At 36.3% G+C, this 18,509-nt stretch overlaps 1 pseudogene across 1 annotated transcript in view; it reads left to right on the top strand.

The window, feature by feature from the left end:
- The first annotated feature begins 4,514 nt into the window (after window positions 1-4,514).
- LOC18442946 (uncharacterized) overlaps window positions 4,515-18,509 on the top strand; it is a 42,502-nt pseudogene continuing 28,507 nt past the window's right edge. The window contains exons 1-5 of the transcript XR_016053282.1: window positions 4,515-4,963; window positions 5,301-5,527; window positions 6,543-6,943; window positions 14,070-14,605; window positions 15,142-15,249. The product of XR_016053282.1 is annotated as an uncharacterized LOC18442946 (transcript). The remainder of the gene's footprint in view (window positions 4,964-5,300; window positions 5,528-6,542; window positions 6,944-14,069; window positions 14,606-15,141; window positions 15,250-18,509) is intronic.

Here is an 18,509-nt window from a genome sequence, read left to right as displayed (position 1 = left end):
TACCGAGCTTTCATCAACTATATTGGATGCTTCAGAAGCTCTTCTTTATTTCTCTTGAGTTTCCAACAATCATTCTTAACATGCTCTTTTTTCTGGCAGTAATACCAATAAATATTACTTTTTCTTGATCTAGATTTGGATCTAGACTAGCCCTGTTTTTCATGTCTCTTTCAACTTCCTCAACAGATCTCCTTCTAGCCACTAAACCATCTGCATGTGGTTGCACATTATTCAGTTTCTTTCTCAAATCGTTAGAGAGAAGAGTTGAAGTCACATCCTCTATCTCTATGGTATCTTTTCTGTAAAGCAATGTTGTAACTAGATACTCATACGAATGAGGGAGTGAGGATAACAAAATAATCAATAATTCACAAATAATTTTATTAAAATAATTCAGGTGTTCGTAAATATCTGTACGTTCATTCATCCACAGGGTGTACAATTTTTGCTTAAAAAATAGTCGATTTGTGAGGGACTTCGTAATATACAAACTCTTAAGCATCGACAAATGATTTGATTCCGAATCCTCATTGTCGATATTTAATAGTATTTCACTCGATAAGCATAATCGAATGTACTCATAGCCCTCATATCTAAGTCTTTGCAGTCCTCATCAGACATGGATTATGGTTTCTTCGACTTTCCTTTCGGAGCTTTATGTAAACCTTGTTGCACTAGCAAATCCCGAACATTGATTTGCCAAATTTCAAAATTATTTTTGCCATCAAATTTCTCTACCTCGAATTTTTCATTAGAAACTTTTACTGCAATTTCGACAACCCCAAACCGGGCTCTGATACCACTTGTTGTGTGCAGAAGCTCTAAACCCATTGGGTTGATTTTTTGGCAAATAAAGTACGAGAAAAAGAATTGACAAAAACAAGAAACAAAATAACGCAGAAAATAAATAACAGAAAAAGAACACTAGGATTTATGTGGTTCATTACAATTGTGACTACATCTACGGACGAAGATGATTGATGTTTTTTGCGAAATCAAATAAAGAAAATTACAAGGAAACTTACTTGAGAACCGGATACTCAATCCCCACAAAGCCTTAGTTTCTACAATTTTATCTTCTGCAAAACCCCCAAAAGTTTCCTTCTATTTTTCTCTATGCACTTTCTCTTTCTACAAGAGAGGACAAACCCAAAAGTGCACCTATTTATAGCCTACGTTTCAACACATGCTTTTTCTCTTTTCCAATATTTTCTCAAAACTATTTGAAGGTGGGTCTAATTTGATTGTTTAGAGCCTCGGCTATATACAAATTGATCCAATAAAAAAAAGATAATTCCTTTTATAGTTTTAGTTTTTAAATTTCTAGTTTTTTAAAATTTTGAAATAATACTTAAAACCAAATAATATATTTAATGATATAAGTAAAAATAATTTTATTTATATTAGTGAATGATATAATTGTAAATGTAAAAATAAGAAAACATTATAGTAATTAATTGTAAATGGAGATTACTAATGTAAATAATGTAATATAAATTAATTTTTAAAAAATAGTTCCCTCTAAATGCATATCATAAATAGAATAATAATCATATTTTAAAATTTACGAGATATTTTTGTGCATTTTTATTTTTCTTAATTCTCTAGAATAATATGTACTCATAAGTAAATAAAAGATTTTTAATAATTTTAAAGTAGATTATAGAATATTATAATTAAAATATAAAAATATTATCTAATAGAATCCTATACGTGTAGATGGATCCAACATTCTCTCTTTCTATAACTCTCTCTATAATCAAATATACCAACTTAAGAATGAAAATTTATTTTAGGGACTAATACTTTTTCTTTTTTTTTTTTTGGTAATTTAGTGGAAAAAACAGTCCCCACTTATTTTTTCAATAGATTAGGTAATTACGTTTTAAAAGTGTGAATTGGAGGTGTGACAAGACCCAACCCCTTTCCGGACTAATATTTAGTACATGTACAATGCACTTGCATACCACTGGTCTACACCTACGTTATGAGTTAAGGACACAAATGAAACTCGAAAGAGTATTGGTTAACGACCCAAAATATAAATGAGCAGGCATGGTACCACCAATCCACCACATGCATCTACCGATACAAACCTAGAATTAATGTGAGGGTACTTCCAATGCACATGCACCAAGAAAAATGTTGGTGCAATTAAGAGAGGCAATGGGCCAGGGCTCAGCCGGGCCAGCCCTTACTCTGCCCACGTCCTTATAGGGCCAGCCCAAGCCTAGCCCAGCCTGGATTAGGGCAAAGAGGCCCTTGCCTAAGCCTGGCCATGAATTTAATATAGCCAAGCAAGATCGGGCGTGGACAATACAAAAACGATAAACAAAGGAACACAAGGAAATTAAAAGGTCGGGCTGGCCGGTGCTATCACGCTCCAAACCGAAGCCTAGCCTTGTCCTCATGCCATGGCTGCCTGACCTTATCCCGACCCTCAAGCCACATTTTATGGCCCGAGCCCTAACTTTTTGTGGCTGTCTCAAGTGGCCCATGGCCCGCCTTATGTGAAATCATATGTCATGCACGTATGGATTTGAGGGCATAGGTAGTATCCACTTGCGTATACAGAAATGGTTGAATTTAGGACCTTTACCAGTTGATGCATGTGCATTCATTCACAACCGTATTTGTATGTATGTTAGACAGCCACCAACTTTACGAAAAAGTTGGGGCCTACATTTCCTCATGTAGATCAAATTGAAAACTTACCCTAGTATCAATTTCAGTTTCAGGTAAGGCGTACCCACCGCTTTGGGAGTTGTGATTTTATGTTACATAAGGTCTTGTAATTTTATTGCTGGCCCACTGCATTTCTTTTGCAACACGGTGGTTGCTTATGTATGATTTTTTTTGTAAGAACAATGATGGCAATTTTTATCATTTATTGTTTCACAGTGTGTTCTTGTAGGGCATATGGAGGTCCATCTTATGGCGGTGTGGTAAGTGTTTCCCCACTGGTATTTATATTCTTGATATATTAAGAAGTTGGTTAGTATTCAGATTTAAATCACATGAACTTCTTAATATTTGAACTTATATTTTTTTTCACAACAATTTGGTTTTTATGAGTGGAACGAAATAGACAATCTTTCAATCCAGGTCTACAAGAAAAGGACAAATTGTTAAGCGGGTCTCCACTCATATTAAGTAGATGACAAATGCAAAAAAATGGGTTTTTCATTTATCAGAGAGAGCAATCATTGACAATTTTCAAATTACAAAGTATCGGCAGAAACCCAGATCCATCATTTTGGTGGCTTGTTTTTTCCTAAGCCCCAACATTTCAAGTTAAATATCAATGGTGCTTCTTTGTAGAAACCAGGTTTAATATGGTGGTGGTGGTGCTATCAGGAAGAGTAATGGTTCTTTTGTCGCTGCCTTTGCTAAACCATTTGGTATTGCCTCTAACAATTCTAAAAATTTTCTTGCACTTGAAGAAGGACTACACTTTGCTATCCAGAATGATTGCTTTCCTCTCCAGTAGAAAGCGATTAATATTTACTTGTAAATGTCATCATGAGCGTAGTCGTGCTCCATGGATGTCACATATGGTTGCAACTAATTGTTGAAACAAACTTTCCACTCCTACATGATAAATTTTTCATATTTTTCGTAAGACCAACATCGAAATTGAGGCCCTTGCTATGAAAGCTTCTTTTAGTTTTGGAACTACCATTTGGCGGTCTTGACCGCCGGACTTTATTTTCCAACTTTTACTTCAAGATCTAGCGCGAATGCCCTATTATACGGTTGTAAAATAAAGATTTGTTAATTCCTTATTTTATATTAATGAAAAAATAGGTAGGGGGCATTCTCCTCATTGACTTACCGGAAAAAAAAAAAAGGTATTGTTATTTTATGTTATATAAGGTGTTGTGACTTACCCACTGCACTACACCTTTCCTATGTCTGTCTCATGTAGTGTTTTAAGATTTAGATTGATGGAGTACATCATTTATCCATAGTTTATTGTCAGATCGCTAGATCGGCAATTTAGATCGGGTTTGAATAAGTCCAAATCAGTGGTCTAAAAACTGTTAAAAAATAAATGAGACAAAATAAAAATTAAAGTAGGGTTTATACCATAGGGATTTAGAGGGGACCTTAAAAAGCAATAGACAAGCTTAAAAAAATAATAAAATAAAAATGCGTTTGGGGTTTTAGGGGGGACGGGTCCAAGACTTCCATCCTAGAGTAAGTTCGATCCCAATTGATTTCTATCAAAATTGGCATTCCAGACAGGAACATTGGTCCCATGAGAAATTTTAGTGCGTGTGAAATTCTGTCACCTTCCCTAGAAAGACACTCGGTACATTTAACTGTATTTTACTGGGAAAGTCGTTATGTTCCCTACGAAAGCTCTTCCCCGCCAACATAAAGTTCTCTTCAAGAACGAAACTCATGAGAGAGCTCTTTCCCTTAACCAACCTGTGTAAAGAAATCAGTTCGCCATCTCTGTCACGATCGTTCCTATAAGTACCAATCCTCTTCACACACTCACACAAACCACCTCATAGTCGACGTTTCTACTGATATTAGAGAGAGGAAAAGAGAGTCAACGCTTAAATTTGCAGACCCACAATAGAAAAATACATCTCTCTATATACAACACAACCCATATCTTCTAGTTCTAGAGCAGACTCAATATTTGCCAGTGATACATAGAGAGAAAAATGGCTTCGGAATACGAGCACAAGCCCCATGCCGTGTGCGTCCCCTTCCCTGCACAAGGCCACATAACCCCTATGATGCAGCTGGCCAAGCTCCTCCATGCTAGAGGCTTCCTCATAACCTTTGTCAACAACGAATACAATCACAAGAGGCTCCTCAAATCAATGGGACCCGACCCGTCGATGGCCGTCGTCCAAGGCTTCATCTTTGAGTCGATCCCTGATGGGCTCCCGCCCATTGAAATCGAGGCCACACAGAGTATCCCTGATATTTTCTACTACACCAGGTTCATTAAAATTGGGGAATATTTGTATGACTGTTTTCTTTGGTAAATCGGTTAACAACCTGAACATTAGTTAATGTCAAAAGATGAAAATTAAAAATCTAAAGCCCTTTTTAAAGGAAATCTTTCAAGCATCATAGTCAAGCACATCGAGAAAAGATTCAAGATTAAGCACAATACACATCACATTTTAGTGATTGGGTTTTTGTTTTAGCACTAGTCTTGCTCTTTTTCAATAAATTTATTCACTCACCAAATATAAATCACTATACTGATTTTTCATTTATTTAAGATAAAAAATACTATACTGATTAATGAAGACTTAATATGATTACTACAGGTTTAGCTGCCTTGTTCCTTTTAGGGAGCTTGTGGCGAGGCTCAACAGTACAGAAGATTTGCCGCCTGTGAGCTGTGTGATTTCGGATGCGGCCATGAATTTTACACAAACTGTAGCCGATGAGCTCGGGATCCCGAGAGTTGCGTTTTGGACGGCGAGTGCCTGTGGATTTTGGGGTTACTTTCACTTCTCTGAACTGAGAGAGAGAGGGTACACGCCATTAAAACGTGCGGGAATACATAATATATGATCATAAGAAACCATCGTTTTTGTTTGGTCTCCATGAGCTGATACCTGACTTGCATTGGAAAATTTAGTTTCGTGATTTTCGTCGGTTTTCTTTTGTTTTGTGGTTTTTGTTGGTTTTCTTTGGTGGAACTTCTGAGAGATAGATATATATAGATAAAAGAGAGAGTAGAGGCCCCTGTTCGCAAAACCTGCGAGGTCAATTCGAAACTGGTGAACTGGTCATTAGCCATTGCTGGTTTTGGCCAGTTACCACCCTAACATAAAATAGAAATTCAAAAAAAAAATAAAAATAAAAAAAAAATAAAAATAAATGTGTTTCCAATAGTTTTTAAATGTTTTCTATTGTTTTAGAAAAGATTGGGAAGTATTTTGGCCATAAATATTTATTTTTACATTTTTTCATCTTTTTTGGATTACTTTTAAAATAGCCTTAAGTATAAATTGATTTTTTAAAATCCATTTTTTCACTATTTTATTAATCTCATTTGGATGTCTTTTATTAATTATACTTCAAACATACTACATATTTTTTGATTTTTTTGAGATTTTTTTTACATTTTTTCAATGATTGATTAGGGCCATTTCCCAAAGAAGTTTTGGGTTACTTGGACCTAGCCCATCGCTGGGTTCCATTCTTGGTTGGTGTTTTCTAACATTGGTAGGGTAGAGAGAGAGCGCAAATAGTTAGGGATATTGAAACGATACAAGGTGATATGGTAGAGGAATATGCTCAAGGCTAGGCAATCAGGTTGGTCGGGTGCCACAGCATAACATCTTGACTTTCATTCTTATCATCGGTGAGAGGCTCTTTCCCGACTGAACTACCCAGAAAAACAAAAGGTAGTATTATGATTCTGAGGTCTTGAGTTTCACTGCAATCATGGGTAGGGGACCCTTTCCCAGTAAACTTACTTGAAATGGTAGTGCAGCGACTAGTTAAATTGCTTGAAACTATACAGATACTATAGCACACGCTAATTTCTCCTTGTCCAGACGCTAGCCAACTAACCAACGGCTACTTAGAGACGCCCCTCAATTGGATCCAATCAATGCCGTCCATACGGCTCAGAGACATGCCGAGCTTCCTCCGAACCACCGACCCAGATGATATCCAGCTCAATTTTGTGACTGAGGAGACCCTCGCCATCAAATCCACCGCAGTCATCTTCAACTCTTTTGACTCCCTCGAGCAGCAAGTGCTTGACGCGATCAACGCTAAGGTCCCCGCCTTGTACACAGTTGGACCGTTGCATATGATGTGTCAGCAAGCCATCACAGAGCCGAAATTGGGCTCGATAGGCTCCAGTCTTTGGAGCCCTGACACTAGAGTGCTCGATTGGCTCGACGACTGACCCACAGGATCTGTGGTGTATGTGAACTTCGGCAGCATCACGGTAATTTTGGATATTAGGCACCTTGGAACATAATTAGGGAATATTTTAGAAGACTTGCATAACTTATCGTGGTCCTTAAAAAAACATATTGTATACATAAAATTATTTACTTTTGTTACAAGGAAATCACAATTACATATAATCATTGGATATGAAATCTGATAAGTTAGGTGGGTCAAAAAGATCGAAAAAATTTATTTTAAACTTTGAACTTGATCATTAAATGAAATAAATCAAATCAATATCATATCTAATGCTCAAGATTAATTGTGACCACCTTATACCAAAGGTAAATGGTGTATATTTTTCCTTACGAAAGTTATGATCTTATATTTTACAATTATTGCTTTATTGAAGTAACCAACTAATGTCTCCTAAGCCTGAAATGAGGGGAGTATTATAGTCTAGTCGGGGAGTAGTTCACTTGAGCAAACAAGGTAAAATATTTTGGAGGTAACTAGCAATTAACTTGGACTCCACCCTGTTCCAAGGTCAGTTACTTGGCCATGTCTGAGAGGATTCTTTTCGTATGGTAAATGGCCGCAAGCAGAGTTGATGGGCTAGACATTTTGGAGATAACTGGCAATTAACTTGGACTCCACCCTGTTCCAAGGTCAGTTACTTGGCCATGTCTGAGAGGATTCTTTTCATATGGTAAATGGCGCAAGCGAAGTTGATGGGCTAGACATTAGGTGCACGTTTGGTGGGTATAGTTTGCATACGGATGCATCCATAGGTGTAGAGGTAAGATGCACCTTCAAATTTTATCATGGTATATAATTTTGATGTAAAATGCTGTTAGGATTATCCGAAAATCTATTTTATATCTAATTATAAAATTTAAAATTTAAAAAATAGTTAAAATCAAGTAGATCTATAAACATATGAAAATCTTGAAAATAGACGGTATAGATAATATGTTGTAAAATGCACTATTTTTGAGATTTAAAATCTTTTTATTTTTCATAGTCATACATCTCGATGTCGAGATGATCAAGCAAAGGATTTTTGAACATTAAAACTACCTTTTCGGATGGATTTTTGAGGGGCATCCGTAGTTCTATATTATAAGGTAGCATCCTTATATAAACTTTTTCCTCGTTTGAAATAATTTTCTGGTACTAAATTAATTTCCTACTAAGTAAATTTTTTAGATTTAGAATTTATACTTTTTTGTTTTTGCACGTTTGGTAATAAGGGCATTGATCTCATGCAATGGTTGTATAGTAATATAATGCAACAACATTCAAAAACTATGTTATGACCATTTTGTTTGATACAAATTTTAAAATATACGTTCTTTTCATTCCAATGAACAATTACAAAAAAGAGAAATTTGAAAAGGCAACATCGAAAGTATTTTTTTAGCCGAATTAATATAGGCCGTCCAATTTAATAAGATGTTTAGATCTAGCCTTTAGAAGAATTCTTTCTTTTCCAATTTTTTTAGATGGCTTTATTATTATTAGATGAACAATGTTAAAAAAGACATAAATGATTTTGACTTTGTAAATACTAAGATCTTGAAATTCACCAAATGAATGGCTTATATTCATTGTTGGACGTGACTCGTTTTTACCACATCTAAAGTTTAAATAACTTTTTTGTTTGGATTAGTTATTGACATGAAAAGAGTGTGTGTGTAAAATTCAAACATAGTTTTCTAGAAGGGTGGTTGCATTATATTATAATATAAATGTTCAATGCGAAGACTGCCCTTGGTAATACTGTCTAGATTTCTTATGAAAATTGCTTCTTTTGGTTGGTAAAAGCCTGGCCCAGCCAATTTGGAAGGCTCTTTTTTTTTTTATTTGTTTTTTTAAAACATATTTACTTATTAAATTTTTCTTGTTTGTAGTAAGCTAAAAAAATAAAAATAAACAAATGCTACAATATTTTTTAAAAAATTTAAAATTTATTATTTCTCTCTAAAATCTCATTCTCTTTCTCTCTTAGTACCCACTCTCTCTGTCTCTTTCTAAAAATTTAATCTCTCCTTTCAGAAACTCATTTTCTCTCTCTAGAAACCCAATCTCTTTTGCCCTATCTCAAAAGTCATTTTCTCTGTCTAGAAATCCAATCTCTCTTTCTCACTCTAAAAACCCAATCTCTCTCTAAAATCCAATTTCTCTCTCTAGAAACCCAATTTCTTTCTCTCTCTAAAAAGTCATTATCTCTCTAGAAACCAATTCTCTCTTTCTCTTTCTAAAACCCATTATCTTTCTTTATCTAAAAAACCATTCTCTCTTTCTACAAACATAATCTTTCTGTCTCTTTCAGAAAACCCATTCTCTCTATCTCTTGAAAATCCCATTCACTCTCTAAAAACCAAATCTCTTTCTCTCCATAAAAACCCATTCACTCCCTCTAGAAACCCAATCTCTTTATCTCTTTAAAAGTCCCTTATATTACTCTTGAAACCCAATCTCATTATCTTTCTAAAAACACATTCTCTCTTTTTCTCTCTAAAAACCCATTCTCTCTCTAGTAAACTAATATCTCTTTCTCTTTTTTAAATATCGATTATCTATTTCTTTATCTAAAAGCCTAATCTCTCTCTCTAGAAATCCAATATCTCTCTAGAAACTCAATATCTCTTTCTTTTTCTAAAACCCATTATCTCTCTCTAAAAGCCCATTATCTTTCTCTCTAAAAGTCGAATATCTTTTTTTCTCTATCTAAAAACTCATTCTTTCTCTAGAAACCCAATCTCACATGAAAAAAAGCTCTTCTGAAAGCCAATCTCTCTTTTTCTTTCTAAAAACCCATTCACTCTCTAGAAACCCAATCTCTCTTTCTCTTTCTAAAAACCCATTCTATCTTTATCTCTTTAAAACCTATTCGCTCTCTAAAACCCATTCTATCTTTGCCTCTTTCTAAAAACCTATTATCTCTCTAGAAATACAATCTCTCTTTCTCTTTCTAAAAACTCATTCTCTCTTTCTCTCTAAGAACCAAATCTCTCTCTCAAAAAACCTAATCTCTCTCTCTTTCTAAAAACCCATTCTCCCTTTCTCTCTCTAAAAATCCATTCGCTTTCTAAAAACCCATTCTCTCTCTTGAAACCAAATCTCTTACCCAAAAAATGTTTTTATCTCGAAAACCTAATCTCTCTCTCTCTCCCTCGAAAGAATCATTATCTTTCTAGGAACCCAATCTCTTTTTGTCTTTCTAAAAACCAATTCTCTATTTTTCTCTCTAAAATCTCAATCTTTCTTTCTCTTTCTAAAGCCCATTGTCTATCTAAAAATCTAATATCACTCTAAAAAACCATTCTCTCTCTAAAAATCCAAAGTCTCTCTCTCTAAAAACCCATTCTCTTTTTCTTTTTCTAAAAACCCATTCTCATTTTCTTTCTTTAAAAATCGATTCTCTCTCTATAAAAAACTTATCTCTTTCTCTCTCTAAAAGCCCATTATTTTTCTCTCTCTAGAAATATATTCTCTTTCTAGAAACCCAATCACTCTCTCTAAATACCCAATCTCTCTTTCTGGTTTGAAAAACCCACTCTCTTTCTCCCTCTAACACACCATTATGTCTCTCTCTAGAAATCCACTATCTCTCTAAGATCCAATTCTCTCTCTAGAAACCCAATCTCTGTGGCTCTTTGTAAAAACCTATTATCTTTCTCTAGAAACTCAATCTCTCTTTCTTTTTTTAGAAACCCAATCTCTCTCTCTAAAAACCATTTTCTATAGAAACCCAATCGCTCATTCTTTCTCTCCAAACCCAATCTCTCTCTCTCTTTAAAAACCAATTTCTATTTCTTTTTCTAGAAATCCAAGCTCTCTTTCTCACTCTAGAAATCTAATTTCTCTCTCTCTCTAAAAACCAAATCTCTCTTAACCATTCTCTCTCTAAAAAGCCAATCTCTCTCTCAAAAAATTCAATACCTATCTCTCTAGAAAGTCAATATTTTTTAAATTTTCTAAACAATGTTTTAAGATATTTTAATATTTTTAGGTCACTACAAACAGGAAAAATTTGATGAGTGAGATAAAAATAAAAAAAAAGCTTCTTAATGTTAATGGGCAGGGTGGGACCGGGCCCAAGCCCTATAGAGTCTTTTCAAGCTGGGCTGGGTTTTGGGGTACAATTTTTGGGCTCAGTCTTACCGGGATGGGCCAAAAGTATTTTCGAGCTTTGGTAGGCAGCCTACCCGATGGTTTTAAAGGAAATTGGAATCTCACCTACGTGATAATGATTCTAGTTTCTTAGATTTTGAATGCTTTTTAGCAATTAATTTGAATTTGAGAAGTAAAAAGATTTCTTAATCTTGTTAAGAACCTTCTAAGAAAAACTAATTTTTTTAAAAATATTTTCACACAAACTAAACGCATATCACATATGGTACAAAAACATAATGGCGTAGGAATCTTCATGTACCTTCTTCAATCAACTAGCTTGGAACAATAATTCAAAACCCCTCAAGTCTACGGGCCTCGGGCATCTGGGCCTTTTTTGAGCCTAATCCAGGGCCTATTACAGGCTTCAGGCCAGGCCACAAGAAAGGCACTCCCTTTTTGGGCCGGGGCTGGGCAGGCTCGAAAAGCTTGAGAACTTGCCACCAAGCCGGGCTGGTCTGGTAAACCCGAAAATATTTTGACCCAACCAAATAAGCCCGGCCCCTTCCATTTGCAAGACTTATTTGTTATTTGGTTGTTTTAAGATCTTCTCTCTCCAAACATTTTTTGTTTGTAGTAAGTCAAAAAAATAAAAATAAATAGATACTAAAATATTTTTCGGAAAATTAATGCATATTCTTTCTCTTTAGAAACCCAATATCTCTTTTTTCTTTAAAACTAATTATCTTTCTATAGAAACCTAATCTCTTTCTCTCTAAAAACTCTTTCTCTCTTTCTAGAAACCCAATCTCTCTTTCCCTCTCCCAAAATCCATTATCTCTCTAGAAACCTAATCTTTCTCTCTAAAACTCATTCTCTCTCTAGAAACCAGCCTCAGAACTGAGAGAGATGACGGATAAAACAGAGAGCGCTTGGGCCGGGGGATACAAGTACGGCTGCCAATGCTCTGAGCCGGGCCACGAATACCATATTTTTTTCGTTGTAAATATCTAAAATTACATTGAAATATTAATTTGTTAAATAAAATATTTTGCATAATTGTTTTTGGTGTACTATAAATAATAAAAGTTTGAAGAGTGAGATTAAAATTAAAATTTAAAAATTTTTTTTTTTTAAAAAAGCTTCTTAATGGAGACCAAGTACACTCGGGCAACTGGGGCCACTTAAGAAAACACAAAAATAAATTGACAAAAATATATATAAAATAGAGTACCAATGTATAAAAGTGTAATTTTGTTTACTATGATTTTTTAGCTGTTAACAAGGTCTGATGTTAACAATGGATAGGTGTTCGCATACTCCGCTAGTACAACTCGGAACCGGTCGGTCAAACCGGAACTGGGAACTAAACGATTTGATTTTGGTGGTTTAACAGGGTATTTTAAAAAAAACTTCAAAAAACATATAAAATCTAAAAAACTAAGGATCTTTTTGTAATGTATTTTTTGTATATTATTTATAATTTTCACAAAGATTGTAAATACTTATTTTTCTATTTTCCCATTTTTTTGAATTCTTTTGAATATAACCTTGGGCACAAATTGAATTTTTAGATCTATTTTTTTTATTACTTTTCAATTTTATTTGGATGTGCTTTGTTTAATAATGCTTTAAGTATATATTTCATAATTTTTTGAAGAAAAAATTACAGCTGACCATATTAGGGGATTATTACCATTTTGTGTCCAATATGCTGAATATTGCAAGTACCAGCGCCCATTGTCGTAGCCTTTTTGTTTTTTTTTAAGTCGCCTCCATGTCTAGCAATTAAAACACTGAACATGAGGCTATTTTTTTTTAATTCTTTGTTGTTCAGTGTTCAAAATACTGGACAACTATCTGGCATCTCTAAAACCCAATGAGCGCTCTGTTCCCATCATTTCGCTTCTCTTGCTCGCTCTCTCAGCCACATAAAATCACTCGGACCTGCATTTTCACGACTACTCTTGGAGATACCCACTCATACGTGCATTTTCAGGAAGACTCTTGGCAATACCCACAATATCTTTTACGAAATTTTTCTCCTTTACTTCCTCATTTTTTTTTTTTTGTGATACTTGAGTCGGTTGAATCTAGGCTATTTGATACAAATGCTAAACTTGAAAAAGTTGGGTTTTCTTGAGCTGGTTTTTCTAGGGTACCAACCTTCGCAGTATGCCATGATAACTTCCGATTTTTCTTAAAGCGAAGGTGCCCTTCTTCTTCGGCATCTCGATTAGCCGGTCTTAACTTGAAAAGCTTATATGTGGCATCCAAGTTGTCTTCTTCTTCTCTTTCTTGTTCAATTGACGCTTCTGATTCCTGATCTTGTTCTGATTCATGAAGGGCGGGGAGAAATATGGGGTCTAAGTCTTGTGTGCTTCAGAGAAGGTTTGATGGGTTTGTAGGGAGAGAATCCAGTGAGAGGAAGTGGCATTGGGAGTGAGGATTGGCAAATAAGTGCTCATTTTTCTGAGAGGATTCAATGCGGGAGGGGTTCTGAAGAGGTTAGAGAGAGAAAGAGAGGAGAGAGAACGAGAATTTACAATCATGGTTGTATGGAAAAATAACGCACACCCTACCCAGGCTTCACGCTGCGGTTGAGAGAGAGCGAGAGAAGAGAAATGAGGGGAAGAGAGGAGTCGCTGGATTTTGGGAATATCAGATAGCTATCCGGTATTGCGAATACTGGATAACAAAGAACTAGGAAATAATATCTCCATGTTCCGTGTTCTTATTGCCGAAAAAGGGGTCACTTAGGAGATAAAAAAGGCCCCAAGGTGGGGCTGGTGCTCCTAATATTGGACTCTGAATAGTAATAGACCCCCAATATGGTTCCTATCCTAATTTACTCGTTTTTTAATGCATTTTGCATATTTTATTTTTTTAATACTTTGTGGATACATTTTGCATACAATGCCTTTAGGTTTTATATTCCTGTTCCTGTTATCTGAGATTTGCAGGAACTCTACTATTATTGTCATAAACAATCAATTTGAGATTCTTAAATTTGTTTATCTCAAAAACATTTTATAGTAAATAATACGGCCCTAATTCGACAGATAGTAACCCCACAGCAGCTGGAGGAATTTTCGTGGGGGCTCGCCAACAGTGGGCTCCCCTTCGTTTGGATCATTCGGCCCGACCTAGTTCGTGGCAAGGGCGCCATGATCCCTGAAGCGTTTGCCGCGGATACCAAGGAGAGGAGCCTTCTAGCAAGCTGGTGTGACCAAGAGCGAGTTCTCCAGCACCCAGCTGTGGGTGGGTTCCTAACGCACAGTGGCTGGAACTCGACTATTGAGAGCCTCAGCGGTGGGGTCCCGATGATATGTTGGCCATTCTTCGCAAAGCAGCAGACTAACTGTTTCTTTGCTTGCACGGAATGGGGAGTGGGAATGGAGATCGATAACAATGTGAAGAGAGAGGAAGTGGAGGCGCAGGTGAGAGAGTTGATGAAGGGAGAGAAAGGGAAGGAGATGAGAGAGAAGGCCATGAAGTGGAAGGAGGAATCTGAGAAGGCAATCCAATGTGGAGGCTCTTCTCTAACTAATTTGGACTCCCTTATAAACGATATGCTATTGAAGGGGTCACGGGCTTAGTCCGTTTGTTTTCTTTGGTTTCAAAATTATGGATACCTCTAAAAGGTAGTAAACATCCTATCCATTCGGTACCTGTAATATCATATTTTTAGCCCACTTTTAGTATTAAACTCTAAATTCAGTTATTATTTTAGTTGCTTTTGCTTTAAGTTAGAAAGTAAATCATTTAAAGACTAAACTAGTCTTTCGCTCTTCTCAGTCTTTACCCGCCATCTATCTTTCTCTGTCGAGGGAGAGAGAGGATATGAACAAAGAGAGATAGACGAAGGGTAGTTTAGTCTTTAAATGATTTACTTTTTAACTGGGAGTAAAAGCAAGAAAAAATAGTGATTGAGTTTAGAGTGTGATACTAAAAATTTAGGTAGTTCGTTTACCAAATTTTTCAGCGCCATAAATTTCAATTTTTCCAACTATTTGTGCATGCTAAGATGCCCCAATCTAGCATGCCAAATTGAACCCCCACCATTTGTACTCATTTTATCAACGTATAACATGGTAGATGATAAAACGAACAAATCTTTAACTCTTTTACCAGTATGAACAACATCGCCTTCAAACTTGTAATGTTCCTTAGGAACTTCACATCGTTAGGCCCTAATAGAACATATTGGCCCGAATCTATAGCATTGGCAACAGAGAAAAGGTTCATCTTCATACCGGGTACATGGAAAACACCCTTAAGTGTGATGTAATCATCACTATCCCTATTAATAGTGACGACTCCTTTTTCCACAGGATGAATGGTATTATCAGCAATAATGATAGCATCATTGCCATTGCAATCTCGAAATCTTGAGAAGTTAGAATCATCTCCAGTGAGATGATGCCCACAACAGAATCCATGATCCAATTAGCCTCAAAATTAATAGAGGCTAATGTATTAACCATTGTGGTACCAGCCAAGAAACACTTTCCCCATCCGTCATTACAATTTGGCTAACTTTCATTCTCAGCTACATTTCCACCTTTCAATTTAGCACAACAATTATTTTTTATGTGTCCAAGTTTATCACACCGATAACACTTTGACATATTTCTGGTTTCTATCACCTTTACCGGATGATTTTGCATCATCATGATCATTGGAACCTTGAATTTTATCTTTCTCCTTCTGATAATATTTATTGTTGCTAGTAAATAAAGCATCTCTATCACTTCTCGAAATAAAGAATTCAGCCATTTGGGGGGACAAAGATTCTTGTGAAGTAAAAAGATTCTCAAACTCTACTAAAGATGGTTGCCCAACCCACCCTTGAATAGAAGTAACAAATGGAGTACAGTCCCTCTTTAGACCATGAATTATATGCCACTTCATTCATGCCTCTGAAATTGGTTCTTCCGGATCAAGAAGAGAAATCTTCAAACAAAGATTCCTGATCTTCAAGAAGATTTAGGAAATGGAAAGATCACCATGAGTTGAGTTAGCAGCTCATTCTCCAACAATTGCAATTGAGCCACATCTTTCTTATTGAATAACCCATCAAGAGTAGTTCAAATATCACAAGCCGATTTGCAGTTCATAGCATGATCAAATAGATTTGGAGAAATAGATCTCTTCAAGATGGACTCTGCCTTTGCATTTGTTACCTTCCATTTTTTTAATGCATCAATATATTCCGGTGTAGGAACATCCTTATCATTTCCACTGACAACTTCCCATAAGTCTTCACCAGCAAGGTAAGAGTCCATATATGACCTCTATATCTTATAGTTTGATTGGTTGGGCAATTCAATGCAAAAACCATTCATCCTTCCACCCGAATTCATTTTAAAAAAAAAACATGTTCTTCACCAAGGGAGTTAAGACAACATCACCACCAACCTTGTGGCTCTGATACCATGTAGAGAAAGACGGATTCCACAATATCGAACTATCTGCTTCTCAATTAGTGTAACCTTGTTACACTAGGCAAAGACTCAAAAGCAAATAGAAAGAAGAAGAAGAAGACCCAAGATGAAGTGGAAGAAAAACTTGCATTCAAAAAACTGAAAATAGAGTACACTAAGGTGTTATGCTTGACACACAAGGTAACTACATTTCCCACCACATGCTGCACCATGGATCCCCGATGTGGAATAAAACGGAGAAGCCAGTCAATAAAGCCTGACAAACAGTAAAAATTTTGACAGTCACAGAATGGCCCCAGAACTGGTCAAGATCTTCATCAAGACTCTTAAATGTCTCTTTCCAAGTTTAGTCACAATCTTACATATCTAAGCTAGTACAGACTGAGAAACAGTTCCGGCAAATTAACCTCTAGCACCCTGAAACGAACCCCTATAATTGAAACCCTACTTTCCGATCATCAAATGGCCATGGGACCATTACCATTGGATTTGGCATGGTTGAAAATGTATGCTCCAGGAAGAAGTTATGGATAAAAGAAAAAAACATGAGGAGCCGCATACTATTCTTGTGTGGTCACCCTGCAACTAAACTCCATTAAAGGGACAGTCACCAACAGTGACTTGTGACGCTCATATCTCACTCGTCCTGAGTCGGATCGTGTTCAAATTTAGTGAGCTTGTTTGCCTCACGAAGATGAGAGTTTTGATATATGGCATGCCATGTAACGACGCTCGAACGAGGAGAAAAGCTAGAGAGAAGTTGTTGATCCGTGAAGAAAGTTGCTGGAAAATTAGCAGTGACATGCCTCATTTGAGTAGACAAATCATGGCGCTTCCAAACCCGATCGATGTGAAACCAGTTGCATTGCGTGCATAAGGTCCATGGCTATTACTAGTCCAAACTCCGTGCATGATAAATAGCCAGACTTTTTACACGAAGCCGATTAAGTGTCTGCAAATTTCGGTGTCGAAATTTTGGATTCCGACCAAAAATCAAAAGTTGAAAAATCTTTGTCCGGGCAAGAAATCAGACAGCATTTGTTGCCATGCGACCATGATGGCATGATCAGTGCAATACAGTGAAGAAATCATGAAGTAACATTAAGGGATGAGCACACTATTGATCTGAATTTTATAATGATTCATCCAAATTTCTAGTTACATGATGGTGGCATAAAAACACGATCCATGGCTCGAAGTTGATATCAAATCGATCGTCATACCGAGCCCTACAAGAAAACAATCATCTTTCGGATAAACGAGCAGCAGAGCAATCCCGGATCATCGCTAAAAGATCATACGCGTTCTAGGGTAGCAACAGGGACTGTTATGAAATTTCCCCAGTTGTTAGGAAGGGGAAAATCGGTCATTTTACACCCTATTTTTTTATTTTATTTAATTTAATTAAATTTTAATTTTCAGCAATTAGGTTTAATTTTGATCAATCCACCAATGTTTGGGCAAAAATCTATATATATCATGTCTTATCATTGTACACGGACCGAACTTTGCTTAATAAAATTTCCATCTTTTTTTATTATTGGGTCAAGTTTTGAGAGAGACAGGAAGGAGAGAGAAATTTTAGGTCGATACCCTTAAGCTTAAGATAAATCTATTTCTCTCTCTTCTCTTCTTTCCTCTCTTCTCTCTCTCTTCTTCTCTTTCGTCTTCTTCATCTAAGTTTTTTCTCAGAGGCCATGCACGACAGTGGTAGTTTTGTGCATGCCTCATTCTTTCTTTCCTTTCCTGTGGTTTCGCAGGTCAGGCATGGAAATAGTAGTGCCATGCACAATTTTATTTCCCCCTCTCTTCATTTGTCTCTATCCCTCTACGAAGTTCGTAGATGGTGCTGCTCAACGTTGTCCGCAGGTGCATCCTTGGCATCCCGTGTAAGCACAGACGGCGATGCCGATTGCCGCCCTTAGGGGTCTCATCTTGTTGTGTGTCTATTGCAGATGGTGATGCCTATCGCCGCCTGCAAAGGGTTACGACAATACCTATCGCCGCCCTCAGGCTTCTCTTGCGTCCCACGCCTATCGGAGACGGCGATGCTTA

The sequence above is a fragment of the Amborella trichopoda genome, chromosome 4 (genome assembly GCF_054954075.1).
Source record: "Amborella trichopoda isolate Santa Cruz 75 chromosome 4, AtrichopodaSantaCruz75HAP2 v2.0, whole genome shotgun sequence".
Taxonomy (NCBI): Eukaryota; Viridiplantae; Streptophyta; class Magnoliopsida; order Amborellales; family Amborellaceae; genus Amborella; species Amborella trichopoda.
Note: the sequence above shows the minus strand (reverse complement) of the source record. Positions and strands in the feature narration are given on the sequence as shown.